Raw genomic sequence first — 12,888 nt, 5'->3', positions numbered from 1 at the left:
GCGACACACAAAAACTTATGTACTTACGGTCCTGCTTAACAGGAAAGGCTGCTGAAAAAATCGAGTCACTTGAAACAACAGCCGCTAATTACTCAGTAGCTTGGGCAATTTTAGAGAAATATTACGATGATCCTAAAGCCGTTATAACCAATCGAGTCAAGGCAATATTCGAGTTACCTCAATGTTGTAAATCATCCCCACAGTCGTTAGGCGAACTACTTGATAGCGCTACCAAAAACTATAAGGCGCTTATTGCGCTAAATAAACCCTTTTTAGAGGCTTTTCCCTTATATGCTATTGTTTCTAAATTAGATGACGAAACCAGTCGTAAGTGGAAAGAGCAGACACAAAACACACAATCTCCTACAGTGGAGGAACTATTAGAATTTCTGCACTATCGCAACAAAGTTATAGAAAACACAAAACAAGACAAAACGGAACAGAAATCTCGGGTACACAGATCACAACCAAATTCAAATCGTTTAACACACACATACACAACACAAACCACTTTAGTATGCCAAGTATGTAAAAAATCTCATTTCACTTCAGCATGTGAAAAATTAATCAATGCATGTATCAAAGAAAGACACGACATAGTAAAGAGGGCCGGCCTCTGTTTTAATTGCCTACGAACAAATCATTCGATTAAAAACTGTACTGCTAGCAAATGTAAGAAATGCCAGGGAAAACACCATACTTTATTACATAAGGATACCGAAAATAAGCCAACAAGTTCTGAAGCTAATGTAACAAATCTAAACGCAACTATTGCATCACAAGTTTTGCTATCAACCGCCTTAATTTTTATTCGTGATAATGAGGGAAACAATCAAACTTGTAGAGTTCTTTTAGATTCTGGGTCCCAGTCGCATTTCATTACAGATAGAATGGCTACATTATTAAAACTTAATAAAACACCAGTAAACATCCCTGTTACCGGAATCAATCAAGTCGTTTCTCATATTAAATATTCAGTCACAACAAGTATCAAATCAAGACACACCAATTTCTCCTCAAAACTTAAATTCTTAGTTATCCCTAAAATATCAGAACGACTACCAATGCACCAATTTTCTAGAAATAATATAAACATTCCATCAAATATTCTTCCTCGTCTAGCTGATCCCGATTTTCACAAACCAGGTGAAATTGATGCACTTATAGGAGTAGAACTTTTCTTTAATTTATTATGCATTGGACAAGTACAAACACAATCGTCAAGTCAATTTGCGGTGTTACAGAAAACACAATTAGGGTGGATAATATCTGGTCAGGTTCCCCTCAACTCAAACTCAACAAAGGGATCTGTCTGTAATTTAAGTTTAGATTCTTTAGACAATAAGATAAACAAATTTTGGGAAATTGAGGAAGGTCCAAAATGTAAATTTTTGTCTAAGGAGGAAAGTGCCTGTGAAACGCACTTCATGCAAAATACACATTTTGATAATTCAGTAGGACGCTATGTAGTCAGATTACCATTCAAAGAACCAAAAAACGAGTTAGGCGATTCTTACAATAGCGCGTTGAAAAGATTTATAAGTTTAGAACGATCGTTAAATAAAAAACCGGAAATAAAACGCCAGTATACTGATTTTATCAACGAGTATGTAGAATTGGGTCATATGACAAAATCAAACATTTCGCCTATTACGGAAGGTTATTATTTGCCACACCACGCCGTAATAAAAGAAGCTAGTTTAACAACAAAACTTAGAGTCGTTTTTGATGGGTCAGCAAAAACTACGAACGGTAAGTCCCTTAACGAGACACTTATGATTGGTCCAACTATTCAGGAAGACATAGTCTCGTTGTTAATTCGATTTAGGTCCCACAATATAGTTTTAACAGCCGATATAGCTAAAATGTACAGGCAAGTATTAGTTCACGAACACGATCGAAAATATCAAAAAATTCTTTGGCGTGAAAATGATCAACAACCAATAGAAACCTTTATCTTAAACACAGTAACTTACGGAACTTCTCCTGCTCCTTTTCTAGCTACGCGAACTTTGCATCAATTAGCATTAGACGAAGCAAAAAATCACCCTGAAGCATCAACTGTTTTAAGGGAGGATTTTTACGTCGATGATCTGTTGACAGGTACCGAAACGATCGCAGAAGCAGTTAAACTTCGTGAAGAATTAACACAGTTAACGAATAAAGCTGGGTTTCATTTAAGACAGTGGGCATCTAATCATGATGAGCTAATAAAACCGTTAAGTAGTAATTTAGAACAAGTAGAATTTAAGATGTTAGATCAGACTACAAAAACTCTTGGAGTTTTTTGGAATCCTAAACGCGACAGCATCTCGTACGTTGTCACTCAACCTCCCACAAAAATGCGTATAACGAAAAGAACTATTCTATCTGAAATAGCCCAATTATTTGACCCTCTTGGTTTAGTAGGACCCGTAATTTTAAAGGCAAAATTAATAATGCAACGACTTTGGCAATTAAAATTAGGGTGGGACGAATCAGTACCCGTTGAAATGAATACTACATGGAACAATTATAGACAAGAACTACCGTTGGTTAATGACATATACATACATCGTAAAATAGTAAGTTGTAATCACAAATCATTAGAATTACACGGATTTTGCGACGCTAGTGAGAAAGCATACGGGGCCTGTCTATACATTCGCTCAACAAATAAGCAGGGATCAACCACAACTCACCTCGTATGTTCCAAATCTCGAGTAGCGCCGCTAAAATCAGTGTCATTGCCCCGTTTAGAATTATGTGCAGCACATTTACTATCGCAACTTCTTCAAGCTACCTCAAATGCACTACGCCGACTTAAATTTAGTAGAATAGTATTGTGGTCTGATTCCATTATCACGTTACATTGGATCAACACATCCCCTCATACGTTGAAAACATTTGTAGCTAACAGGGTTTCTGAAATCCAAAGAGTAACAGACATTCATCATTGGCGACACGTTCCTTCTTGTGACAATCCCGCGGATTTAATTTCACGTGGACTTAGACCGGAGGAAATAAAAGACAACGACCTTTGGTTTTTTGGTCCCAGTTGGTTAAAGGGTAGTAATTCAACGTGGCCGCGTTTAGACATTAATAACATTGATTCAGTTGCAATTCCTGAACAACGACCAGTTATTGCTGTTACAAGTGTAATTGCTCCAAAAAACAAACTGTTAACACGTTTTTCGTCTATCACCAAACTTAAACGAGTAGTCGCGTATTGTTTAAGATTCTACCACAACACAAAAAACATTAATAATAAATACGTAGGGCCTCTTAGTACAACTGAATTAGCAAATTCCATGGAAACAATAGTTAAATTAGTTCAAACGGAAAGCTTTTCTACGGAAATTCATCTAATCAATGCAGGAAAGGTTAGTAGTAAATTAAATGCACTCTCTCCTTTCGTAGATCCCAAAGGAATTTTACGGGTAGGTGGTCGCTTACATTTAGCAAACTTATCGTATTCTGAAAAACATCAGATGTTATTACCCCATGACCACCATATCACAAAACTAATTATAATTGAAGCGCACTTAAAAAATCTCCATGCTGGTACACAAATGACTCTCTGTTCAATTAGAAATTCATATTGGATTATCAACGGAAGAAATACAATTAAAAATGTTATTTCTAAATGTGTAACATGTCGTCGTACCAAACCAACAATTCCGAATTACGTAATGGGAAATCTCCCAAAAAGTCGCATAACTTATAAACGCGCATTCCTTCAATCAGGAATAGACTATTGCGGTCCGTTTTTCATTAAAGAAAAAAGGCACCGAAATCGAAATAAGGTAAAGGTATACGTCGCCATATTTGTTTGTTTTGCAACTAAAGCTGTACATGTAGAATTAGTAACCGATTTAACAACCCAAACATTTTTAGCAGCTTTGAAACGGTTTTTTGCACGTAGAGGAAAACCATCCGATTTGTACTCGGATAATGCTACCAATTTTGTAGGAGCTAAACGTGAAATAGATGAATTATACCAATTCTTAAACCTTTCAAACGGAAACATTAAGGAAATTCTTGCTGAACAACATATAAATTGGCATTTTATTCCCCCGCGCTCCCCGCATTTTGGTGGATTGTGGGAAGCTGCTGTTAAATCTTTGAAACGTCATTTAGTTCGGGTAGTAGGAAACACTCTCCTCAGTTTTGAAGGTATGCTAACCTGCATAACTGAAATAGAAGCAATTCTAAATTCCCGGCCCTTGACCCCGCTATCCTCAGATCCAAATGACCTATCTGCCCTAACTCCCGGTCATTTCCTTATTGGTGATTCGTTAACGAGCATGCCAGATCACCAACTAGAGGAAGTACCGTCCAATCGCCTATCGTCTTGGCAGCAAGTTATCCAGATAAAACAGCACTTTTGGCGTCGTTGGAAACAGGAATATCTCCACGAATTAACTGTTCGTAAAAAATGGCACACTGGATCAACCAAAGACATTTCCTGCGGCACATTAGTCTCCCTTATAGAGGACAACACTCCACCGTTGAATTGGAAACTTGGGCGTGTTATTGCTGTTCATCCCGGTCCAGATGGCATCATACGAGTAGTGACTGTGAAAACAGCAACAGGTGAATTCAAACGAAGTGTCAAAAAACTCGCTCCGTTAGCGATAAGTGATAGTGATCGCGATTCATCAGATTCATTAATTAATTGAACATGATAGTTCAAGGGGGGCGGTATGTTGGGGCGCAATTCATGATGCGCCTTTTGAACAACGAAAAACATTTGTGTATTTCGCAGTGTTAAGTTTATAATAACGTGCCTGCAACAAAGGAATGTTATCGTTATTGTATTTAGGTTTTTCCTCGGCAGGTAACGTCCCTTCGCGTTAGTCACCAGATGGGTCGATGGTCTTTCCATCCACAACAATATTCTGATTTTAGTCACGTAGTCACTAACCGTAGCCTAAGGTCAAAAACACCCCACTAACGTACCTCCACCCCCTATATTTTCTTGTCATATTTAAGCATTTTATCTATCTAAAAGTTCATTAAGTTTTCATGTTTTCAACCATTTAGTTTTCTCTGCCAAGTTCAATCAATTATCTATTCAGTTCATCAGTAGTTCATTCATTGTAGTTATTTTTAAGTGTTTTTTTTTGGTGTTAGTTTAAGTGTATGTTGATTATTAAAAAGTTAAAAATCACATAAGTCGTTTACTGCTCGTACTGCTCCAAGAAGAATACCACCGATAGAAAATATTCGGCCGTTATATCTAAAAAATAGACTTCGCTAAATTAATTTTTATCGAAGAGGGTTTAAGTGTTCCTTAGGAAAATCTAGGCCAGCAACACACCCGCAACAATCAACAAACACTAAGACCGAACGATCAAGACCAAGACTAACACCAAGCCAAGGAACAGGACCAAGACTGAAATTAAGACCGAACAAACAAAACCATGACAACCCAAAATCGAATATGTAAGAACAAGACCAAATACGAAAGACTAAACCAAAAATTATAACTTTCGGTCAATTTATTGTAATTTATCTATTTTAAGGGTAACTTCTCGAATAACTCTCACAACTATCAACACTATTAGTCGAAAGAGTCATGCATAAGTATCAGATTAAATGAGCAACACCAAGACTTAACACGCGAGACTAAGACCAACACTAGAAGTATTAGAGCAATACCAAGTCCAATGGGACAGTCTTGGTCTTTGTCTTTGTCTTGCTTTGGTCATCACTAAAAATTATTTTGTAAATATACAATATCTTATGTACGAGAAGGAGTCAAAAATTAGGCAAAATATTTATTTCTTAGGTAATAGAAATAACTCTTTAGTATGGTTCTCCATCTGTTTGTTAGTGGTGGCCTTCTCCCGTGGGATGTGATGAATTTGATACATATTTTTTTCCGCGCAAGGCAAAGAATCCCTTTGAATGCCTTCTTCATTCCAATCGATACTCATCCAACAGCTTCTCTTGTAATATAATTAGACTTTAATTTGATTGCGAACCTATAGTGAGAAACCACACGAGTTTATTCTTAATAACCTAAATAGAATTAAGAAACGTATTGTGCAACGGCGTATTTTTAACTGATGCGAATCACTAGAAATGTACCTAAACCCTAAACGGCAATTATTCGTAAGGGATGGAAACTTTATCGTTTTCGCAAAAACAAACGCGGTTTTCTGTAGCTTGCGGCATGCATTTATTATAAGTGTCTGTTTAAACGGCTTTTTTGGACGATTAGTTATACTGTTGTCGATAATGCATGACACTACATACAGTAATCAATCAACAACTTCAGAGTTAAATGAAGTTTTACTTTCATTTCTACAAAATTTAAATTTTATGGATAACTAACCGCATTAGATAAATGGAAAGCAAGCAAAAGTAATAATTTGTTCTGAAAAGAACATTTTTGTTTATTAATTGATAGTAAATATTAGGGATAGGCTTGAAAAATTAACAAAATTTCAGCATAGCACACGAAAAGTCAAAACGAAACAAGTGACATACTTAATAGATTTAATATTTAAGTTAGAGGACATCGAGTCAAATTATTTTGAAAGTTGAGACATTCGCTACTATTTAGTCCTTGTTTTTATTGTCGATTCTGTTCTTTTCGTATACATTAAATTGTAAAAGACAGATTGTTGTTGCCAGCAATTGTTTTTGCATACATACGCTGTCTTAAATTTTATAAAGTCTACGTCAATCACCAAAACCTTTCCCGCTAAAACCTAACTCAAACCCTTGCTGAATAGCACTTTATATACGTCAATCTAACCAACCTAACTTGACAATACGTCACTCAATGTTGAAGGTTTTTTTCGGTTCCTCATATGAAAGCGAACATTATTTTTGTGTACGTTATGCATGCTTTCACTTTAGTTTATTTATATTTATAGGATCCTTTTAATACCGATTTTCATAAAAAATATATCCCAAATAATTTCAGTTTGACCTTTGAACTGTTCTTTAATCAATCAGAAAAAACATACATATGCTTTTAGGATTAAGATTTAGGATATAAAAACCCCATCAATATCCAAAGTCTCGCATTTTTGGGGTAAATTATGACCTTCGTCCTCGAAACGCTTCCGTTTATCTAACTACCTGCTTAAGGATACCCCAACATCATTGGGTATTGAAGGATAAGCTGCAGAGGACTATCTAACATTACGCCCCTTTTATTGCTCCACCCCCGGATTAATGTTAGGTAGTTATAACGGACTGGTTTTCTTTTCGAAATACATAAATAACAACGAAAGATGAAGTGGAACGTTCGAAGTCTTTTTGGAATGGCTGATACTTTTAGGTAAGTAATATTATTAGTGTAATGATGACGATGAAACTAAACAAAAACTAATGAGTAAGTGCGACCCTTGAAGTATTCACAGTCAATATCTCAGTATCACTACATAGTATAAAACAAAGTCGCTTTCCCGCAGTCTGTCCCTATGTATACTTAAATCTTTAAAACTACGCAACCGATTTTAATGCGGTTTTTTTTAATAGATAGAGTAATTCAAGAGGAAGGTTTATATGTATAATACATGCATAATATATTAGAGAAACACTGATCATTTTAGAGGTTTCTAATGTGATGTCGTAAATAAACACATTTTTTGCGCTTACATTGCAAATGCTGGCTGAACCCTACGAGATAGATCAAAATAATGTACTACAGTATTGTACATCTTAAAAAGGTCTACAAAAAAGTCCGTGATGGTATATGTCTATCTCTTAGGGATAAGCCACAATAACCATTTTTTATCCTTTACTTTTTATGAGAAATAATGGCTTATTTACGAAGCGATTTTAAGAAATACAGCATTAATGCTTATCCAATTAAGTACCTTAAATACATTGTACATTTAATATAGATCAATATGGCCCTGTATAGCATGTAATTAAAATAAACATTTTCGAAGATATTACAGATTTAAAATGCAGGGACATAGCGGTTGCGGCGGTACCGGTCGGGAGGTCAATTTGTATTGTCTAATGACAAAAAAGCTGTAAATGTTGTATATACAGACATTCTGTAGTATATTTAGTTGAGAGGTGTTTTTTGAAGATTTCCCCTCTTCGAGAATAATCTAAACAAAATAAAAATATATTTAGTATCAGCATTGCACCCGTGCGAAGCTGGGGCGGGTCACTAGTAATGAATAAAGAACTATTTGCAATTACTAGTTGCTATCAGATCCGATCAAAATATGTCTTTCAAGAAGTCCTAAATTTCCTATATCTTGCAGTCTTTTTGTTTAAAAAAACAAGCGGTCGGACCCTAAGAATATCTAAAAAATTGGGTATTATTTGTGTTTAGTAAAAATTCCACTCGCTTTAACTAATTGGGATACGCTCACTCAGATTTTTGGGCAACATCACAACTAAAAATGAAAGAATTTTTAAACTCCTTTTTATTTAGGTAATGTTCTTAAATAGACCGTGTTCTCCGAGAAGTACGAACTAAGCCCAACCAGGATTTTAAAGGATAATTTTAATATAAATCCTATCCCTAAAATACAACCTAAAGAAAAGATCTTAAATATTTATCTCTAATAATTTTACATAAAAAATCGGTAATTTTGTATTTAAAAACTTCAGTAGTAAAGGACTTTTAATTTCGCATCGAACGGTATCATTTAATACAGAACATTCTATTTGAAAAAAAAAGTTATTCGTCTTATATGATTGTCAAAAGTACCTAGGTCTCGATATTTTTGACCTTGAATAACGTACCCATTTTGCCCATTGTAAAAAAGATGCGGTAATACGTGCTAAAACGAAATATCCAAACCGCAGGATTTTAGCTTTTATAATTTAGATGCTATATAAAGCTTTTATTGAAACTTTTTTTCCATATCTTTCATATTTCGCGAGATAATCGAATTTGCAATTGTTTTTGCGGATTTTCTCCCCCCTTATGCTAGGTAAATAATTTTCATTTACATAATTTCCGATAGATGACCCGTGTTTCAATCATTTTCTCCTTTATAAGGTACTCTTCAGTCATTTCCCTCATTTGACTGGACTATTACAGTAGTTGTAGCATTAGGAATTTTTCCGTTAGATTACTGGTAATAACCAATAAGATTAGTTGGTAAAAATCGTGATTGCCATAATAAACTTTCAAACACCGCTGGCTCGGCATCGTTAAATTTGGGACAGTACGCTTATAAATAAACATTTAAATACGTTATTTCTTTTCATCTTAAATTTTGTTTGGCGCTTTTTTCTTTTCCTATGTTTTTCTTTGAAATAGCGCCTAACATCAACCTGACGACATTTTCATGTACGTAACGATAAGTATGTAGTAAGTAAAATCTTTCAAGATAATTCTGATATCAGTTTTGCTTTATCCTTGTCCACTCACTTTTTTGCAACACACTTACACGGTCATAGTCACAGTTAAAGTTGCTTTAGTATAACCTGCTTGTTTGCAACACCTTTCTCTAAGAACGTTCTTGAACGGTTTGTAAATCGATAGAAGGCTGGCTCACATTCTAAGTGAAATCTAGTTCACGACTAGGGAAAAACGAGGTTGTGACGGTTACTCCAAAAGTTAGACTGTGAGACGACCTCTTTGGTGCGATCATTAATTTCAAATGTACGCTGTACGAAAGCTTACTCGGAGACTCTCTGAATTATTACTCCTTCAGGAACATCAATTTATAATGATTTTGCAAGGGGTCTTGCTGCGGTTTGAAGTTTCCATCAGGGAAAAGATTTAGAAATTTATGTGATGGTATGATAAAATTTATCGTGAAATTATCGGCAAATTAGGTGCATATGTATATGATTGTAACATGTGACAGGAAGCTCTTTTTAATTGATTATTACCCGGCGCTGTACGGGTGCGAAACACAAGAAAATGTTAGAAATGTGGTATTACAGGCGAATAATGAGGATATACCGTGGAAAGAGAAGGTTAGAAATAAAGAGATATTGAAATGAATAGGAGAACAGAGGACATAGAAGCCAATAAGAAATAGGCGAGATAGGTTGATAGGACACCTTCTCAGGCATGAAGGGCTAGTCAGACATATTAGAAGAAGAAACGGAAGTTAGCTGGGGTAGAGGTTGACCTAGATTAGATTACTGGTTCTAAACAGTTAAGGATGTGGGATGTTCTAATTTTAGGGAAATGCGAAGATTAGCTCAGAATAGGAAAGAGTGGAGGTGCGTGAACAACCAGTCTTAGGACTGACGACCTTATGATGATGAACACTATTAATAAGTTAATATTATTAAAACTTTATTGTAGTATCTATATACTGCTAAACATCAAAGTATACTTTTGCATCTATAATGCTGCAATTTATTATTAAATACCTACTTTATCTTAATCTCTGTCATATAAGAATTAAAGGCAGAACGTTCACCGAACATAGAAATTACCCATTTTTTTATCGGCATTCGTTCTTTCTATGCCACACTAGATAAAAAAAATGTATAATTTGATGAACATGTGGATTTTTTTTGAGTCACGTCATCTATCTGAACTTTCGGAACTTTCTTCAATTAACCAAATTCTGAAAAACCTTTTTAGAAACGCGTAACACCCCTTAAAGATTTTAAATTACAATTACTGGACTTATCATTTAAATCTGTCTTTGTCTGTCAAGATCAAGAACTCGTGGAGGTATCAAACAATTAGGTCTGCCATTCCTCAGATTTTTGAAAAAATCAAACTTCTTCAAAGTCAAGATAATCAAAAGATACTCCGTTTATGCCGCATACTTGACACTCGCAAAACGTACAGGATGTAGTTCCTGTTGGGAATAATTGGGGACTAATTTTTGGGGGGGAAACTTACTCGGAAAAAGCGGAAAAAAAATCCAGACTCGTAACGGACAAACTACGTACGGAACCCTCGGTGCCGGCTGGCCTGTTTTTTAATTAAAAAGGGTGCACGTGAAACAACCATTCTTGATGGATATGAGTTAAATAATATTGTACATAGATACTGAATATATAGTGGACTAAATTATAAAAAAAGTGAAATTACACCTTTCTCTTACGAACTTATAGGTAATAGTGTAGAACGAAATGAATAAAAAATAATTAACTATAATATATCAGTCAAATGTATGTGCTAAGATGCTTTCTAACTCTAGCAATTTCGAATGACGCATATATATATGTATAACTGTTGCCAAAATTTTATAGACAATATGTATTCTATGCCAAACTTATTAATATATCAGCTGTTCTTTGTTCTAAATAAGAAAGACTAAGTTTTTATAGTTAAAAATTTGAATAAGTAAAAGTTGTAAATGTCGTAATTACGGATTATTTGATGTTAAACAAAATAAGTACCAGTAGAGATACGAAAAATTGTTCCTACGATTAGGGTTGCCAATTCATCATCTTGCCATCAGTCCGAAGTTAGTTTTGGATATATCTTCAGCTAAAATCTTCGCATTTCTCTAAGACTACATATATTTTTAATTTCTAACTAAAATGTTCTACCTAGTTCTTCATTTTCTTTTTGAATTCCATAAACTCTGAGCAATCTAAAGTGGCGACTGAAGTAATAAAACTTCCAGAAAATTTTAAGTATTTCGTAGAATGGCTAACATCCGCAGAAATAAGGAGGACATCCCGAATTTTATTTAATGACAATCTTAAGGGAAAATAACCCTTATTGAATCTGAAATTCAACAAAAATATTGTACTATCTGCACATCTCTCATATTTCGATAAAACAGAGAAGTGAAATTCGCTTGAATACAGTTTTCTAACTATTTTGAGCTTTGTAGGCACAGGTTCATAACAATGAATGACGCCATAAAGCTGTAATTGCACTTAGGCATGGGCAAAGGTGGTCTATTGTTGGCAGTTTTATTGCATGAGCTGTCACTTTAGATGGCTCGAAGTTTAGCTCCCTTTGTTCTCCTACTCTTTATAATACCTTCTTATTTCTATCTTTTATATATATGTAGATTTTTTACTAATACTTAATATGACTCAAACTTAATATAAATTAGGGTTATTTGTAACTATATTTATAATATGTACCCTTTTTGCATTTTAAATTTTGCAACATTATATCTTTTATGTCTGTAATGTACCTGCTGCTACTAGCAACTATTACAGATCCTTATAATGTTGAATATTTATAATATAGGTAAATACTACGATTTCTATGTATAGTTGGGACGATTAAAATTGGCCTAGTCCGCAACAAATTTTCTGTGAGAATGGGCGTATTCTTCTTTCTTGTTTCCACTTAGGACTGCAGTCATTTGCAGCGTTTTGAACGTCCTTGTTAAGTTGGGAAATGCTTCATGAGTAGTATGGACAAAGTGAAAAGAGATAACCGAATAACGGTAAGCAGTGGAGTGGTTAGAGGTTGTTTAGGTACGCAAAAGATCAGGGTCGGCTTTATAACTGCCTGGCTGGAATTATATCTATAAACAAGCGTCTTTACTTTCTTAAATTCATAAAAACTTTCTTTAAAGTCTGACACTAACGACATATTCAAATTCTGCTTGTTTGCATCTCTTTCTTAGACATTATTTGGTACAATGTTATTCTTTTTTTTTTTCTTTATTAGTGCCCGCTGCAACTCCTTCCTGACATCTCTTTTCTATGTTTACGATATTCCCTACGACGTCTGTCGTGAGCAAAAGTAGACGTTCTGTCAGCAACCGCTCTAATCTAGTTAGTAAGTTAAAAGAAGAAACTAAATGCGACAGTTTTATTACGGACTACTTCAATTTTGAATGCCCCAACTATATATGTAGATACTTACCTATACAAACGTAATTTTTTTATCTTCTATGTAGGTAGGTACGTATTATTTTAGTAATTTATTAAAACGTATGTTAATTTATACAATGAAATTTAATTTCGAATTAAAAAAAAAAACAGATGTGTGGGCAATATTTTCTACTATTAGTCGAAAGAGTCATG

Source organism: Agrilus planipennis, unplaced genomic scaffold (genome assembly GCF_000699045.2).
Source record: "Agrilus planipennis isolate EAB-ADULT unplaced genomic scaffold, Apla_2.0 scaffold16, whole genome shotgun sequence".
Lineage (NCBI taxonomy): Eukaryota > Metazoa > Arthropoda > Insecta > Coleoptera > Buprestidae > Agrilus > Agrilus planipennis.
This window is presented reverse-complemented; position numbering follows the sequence as displayed.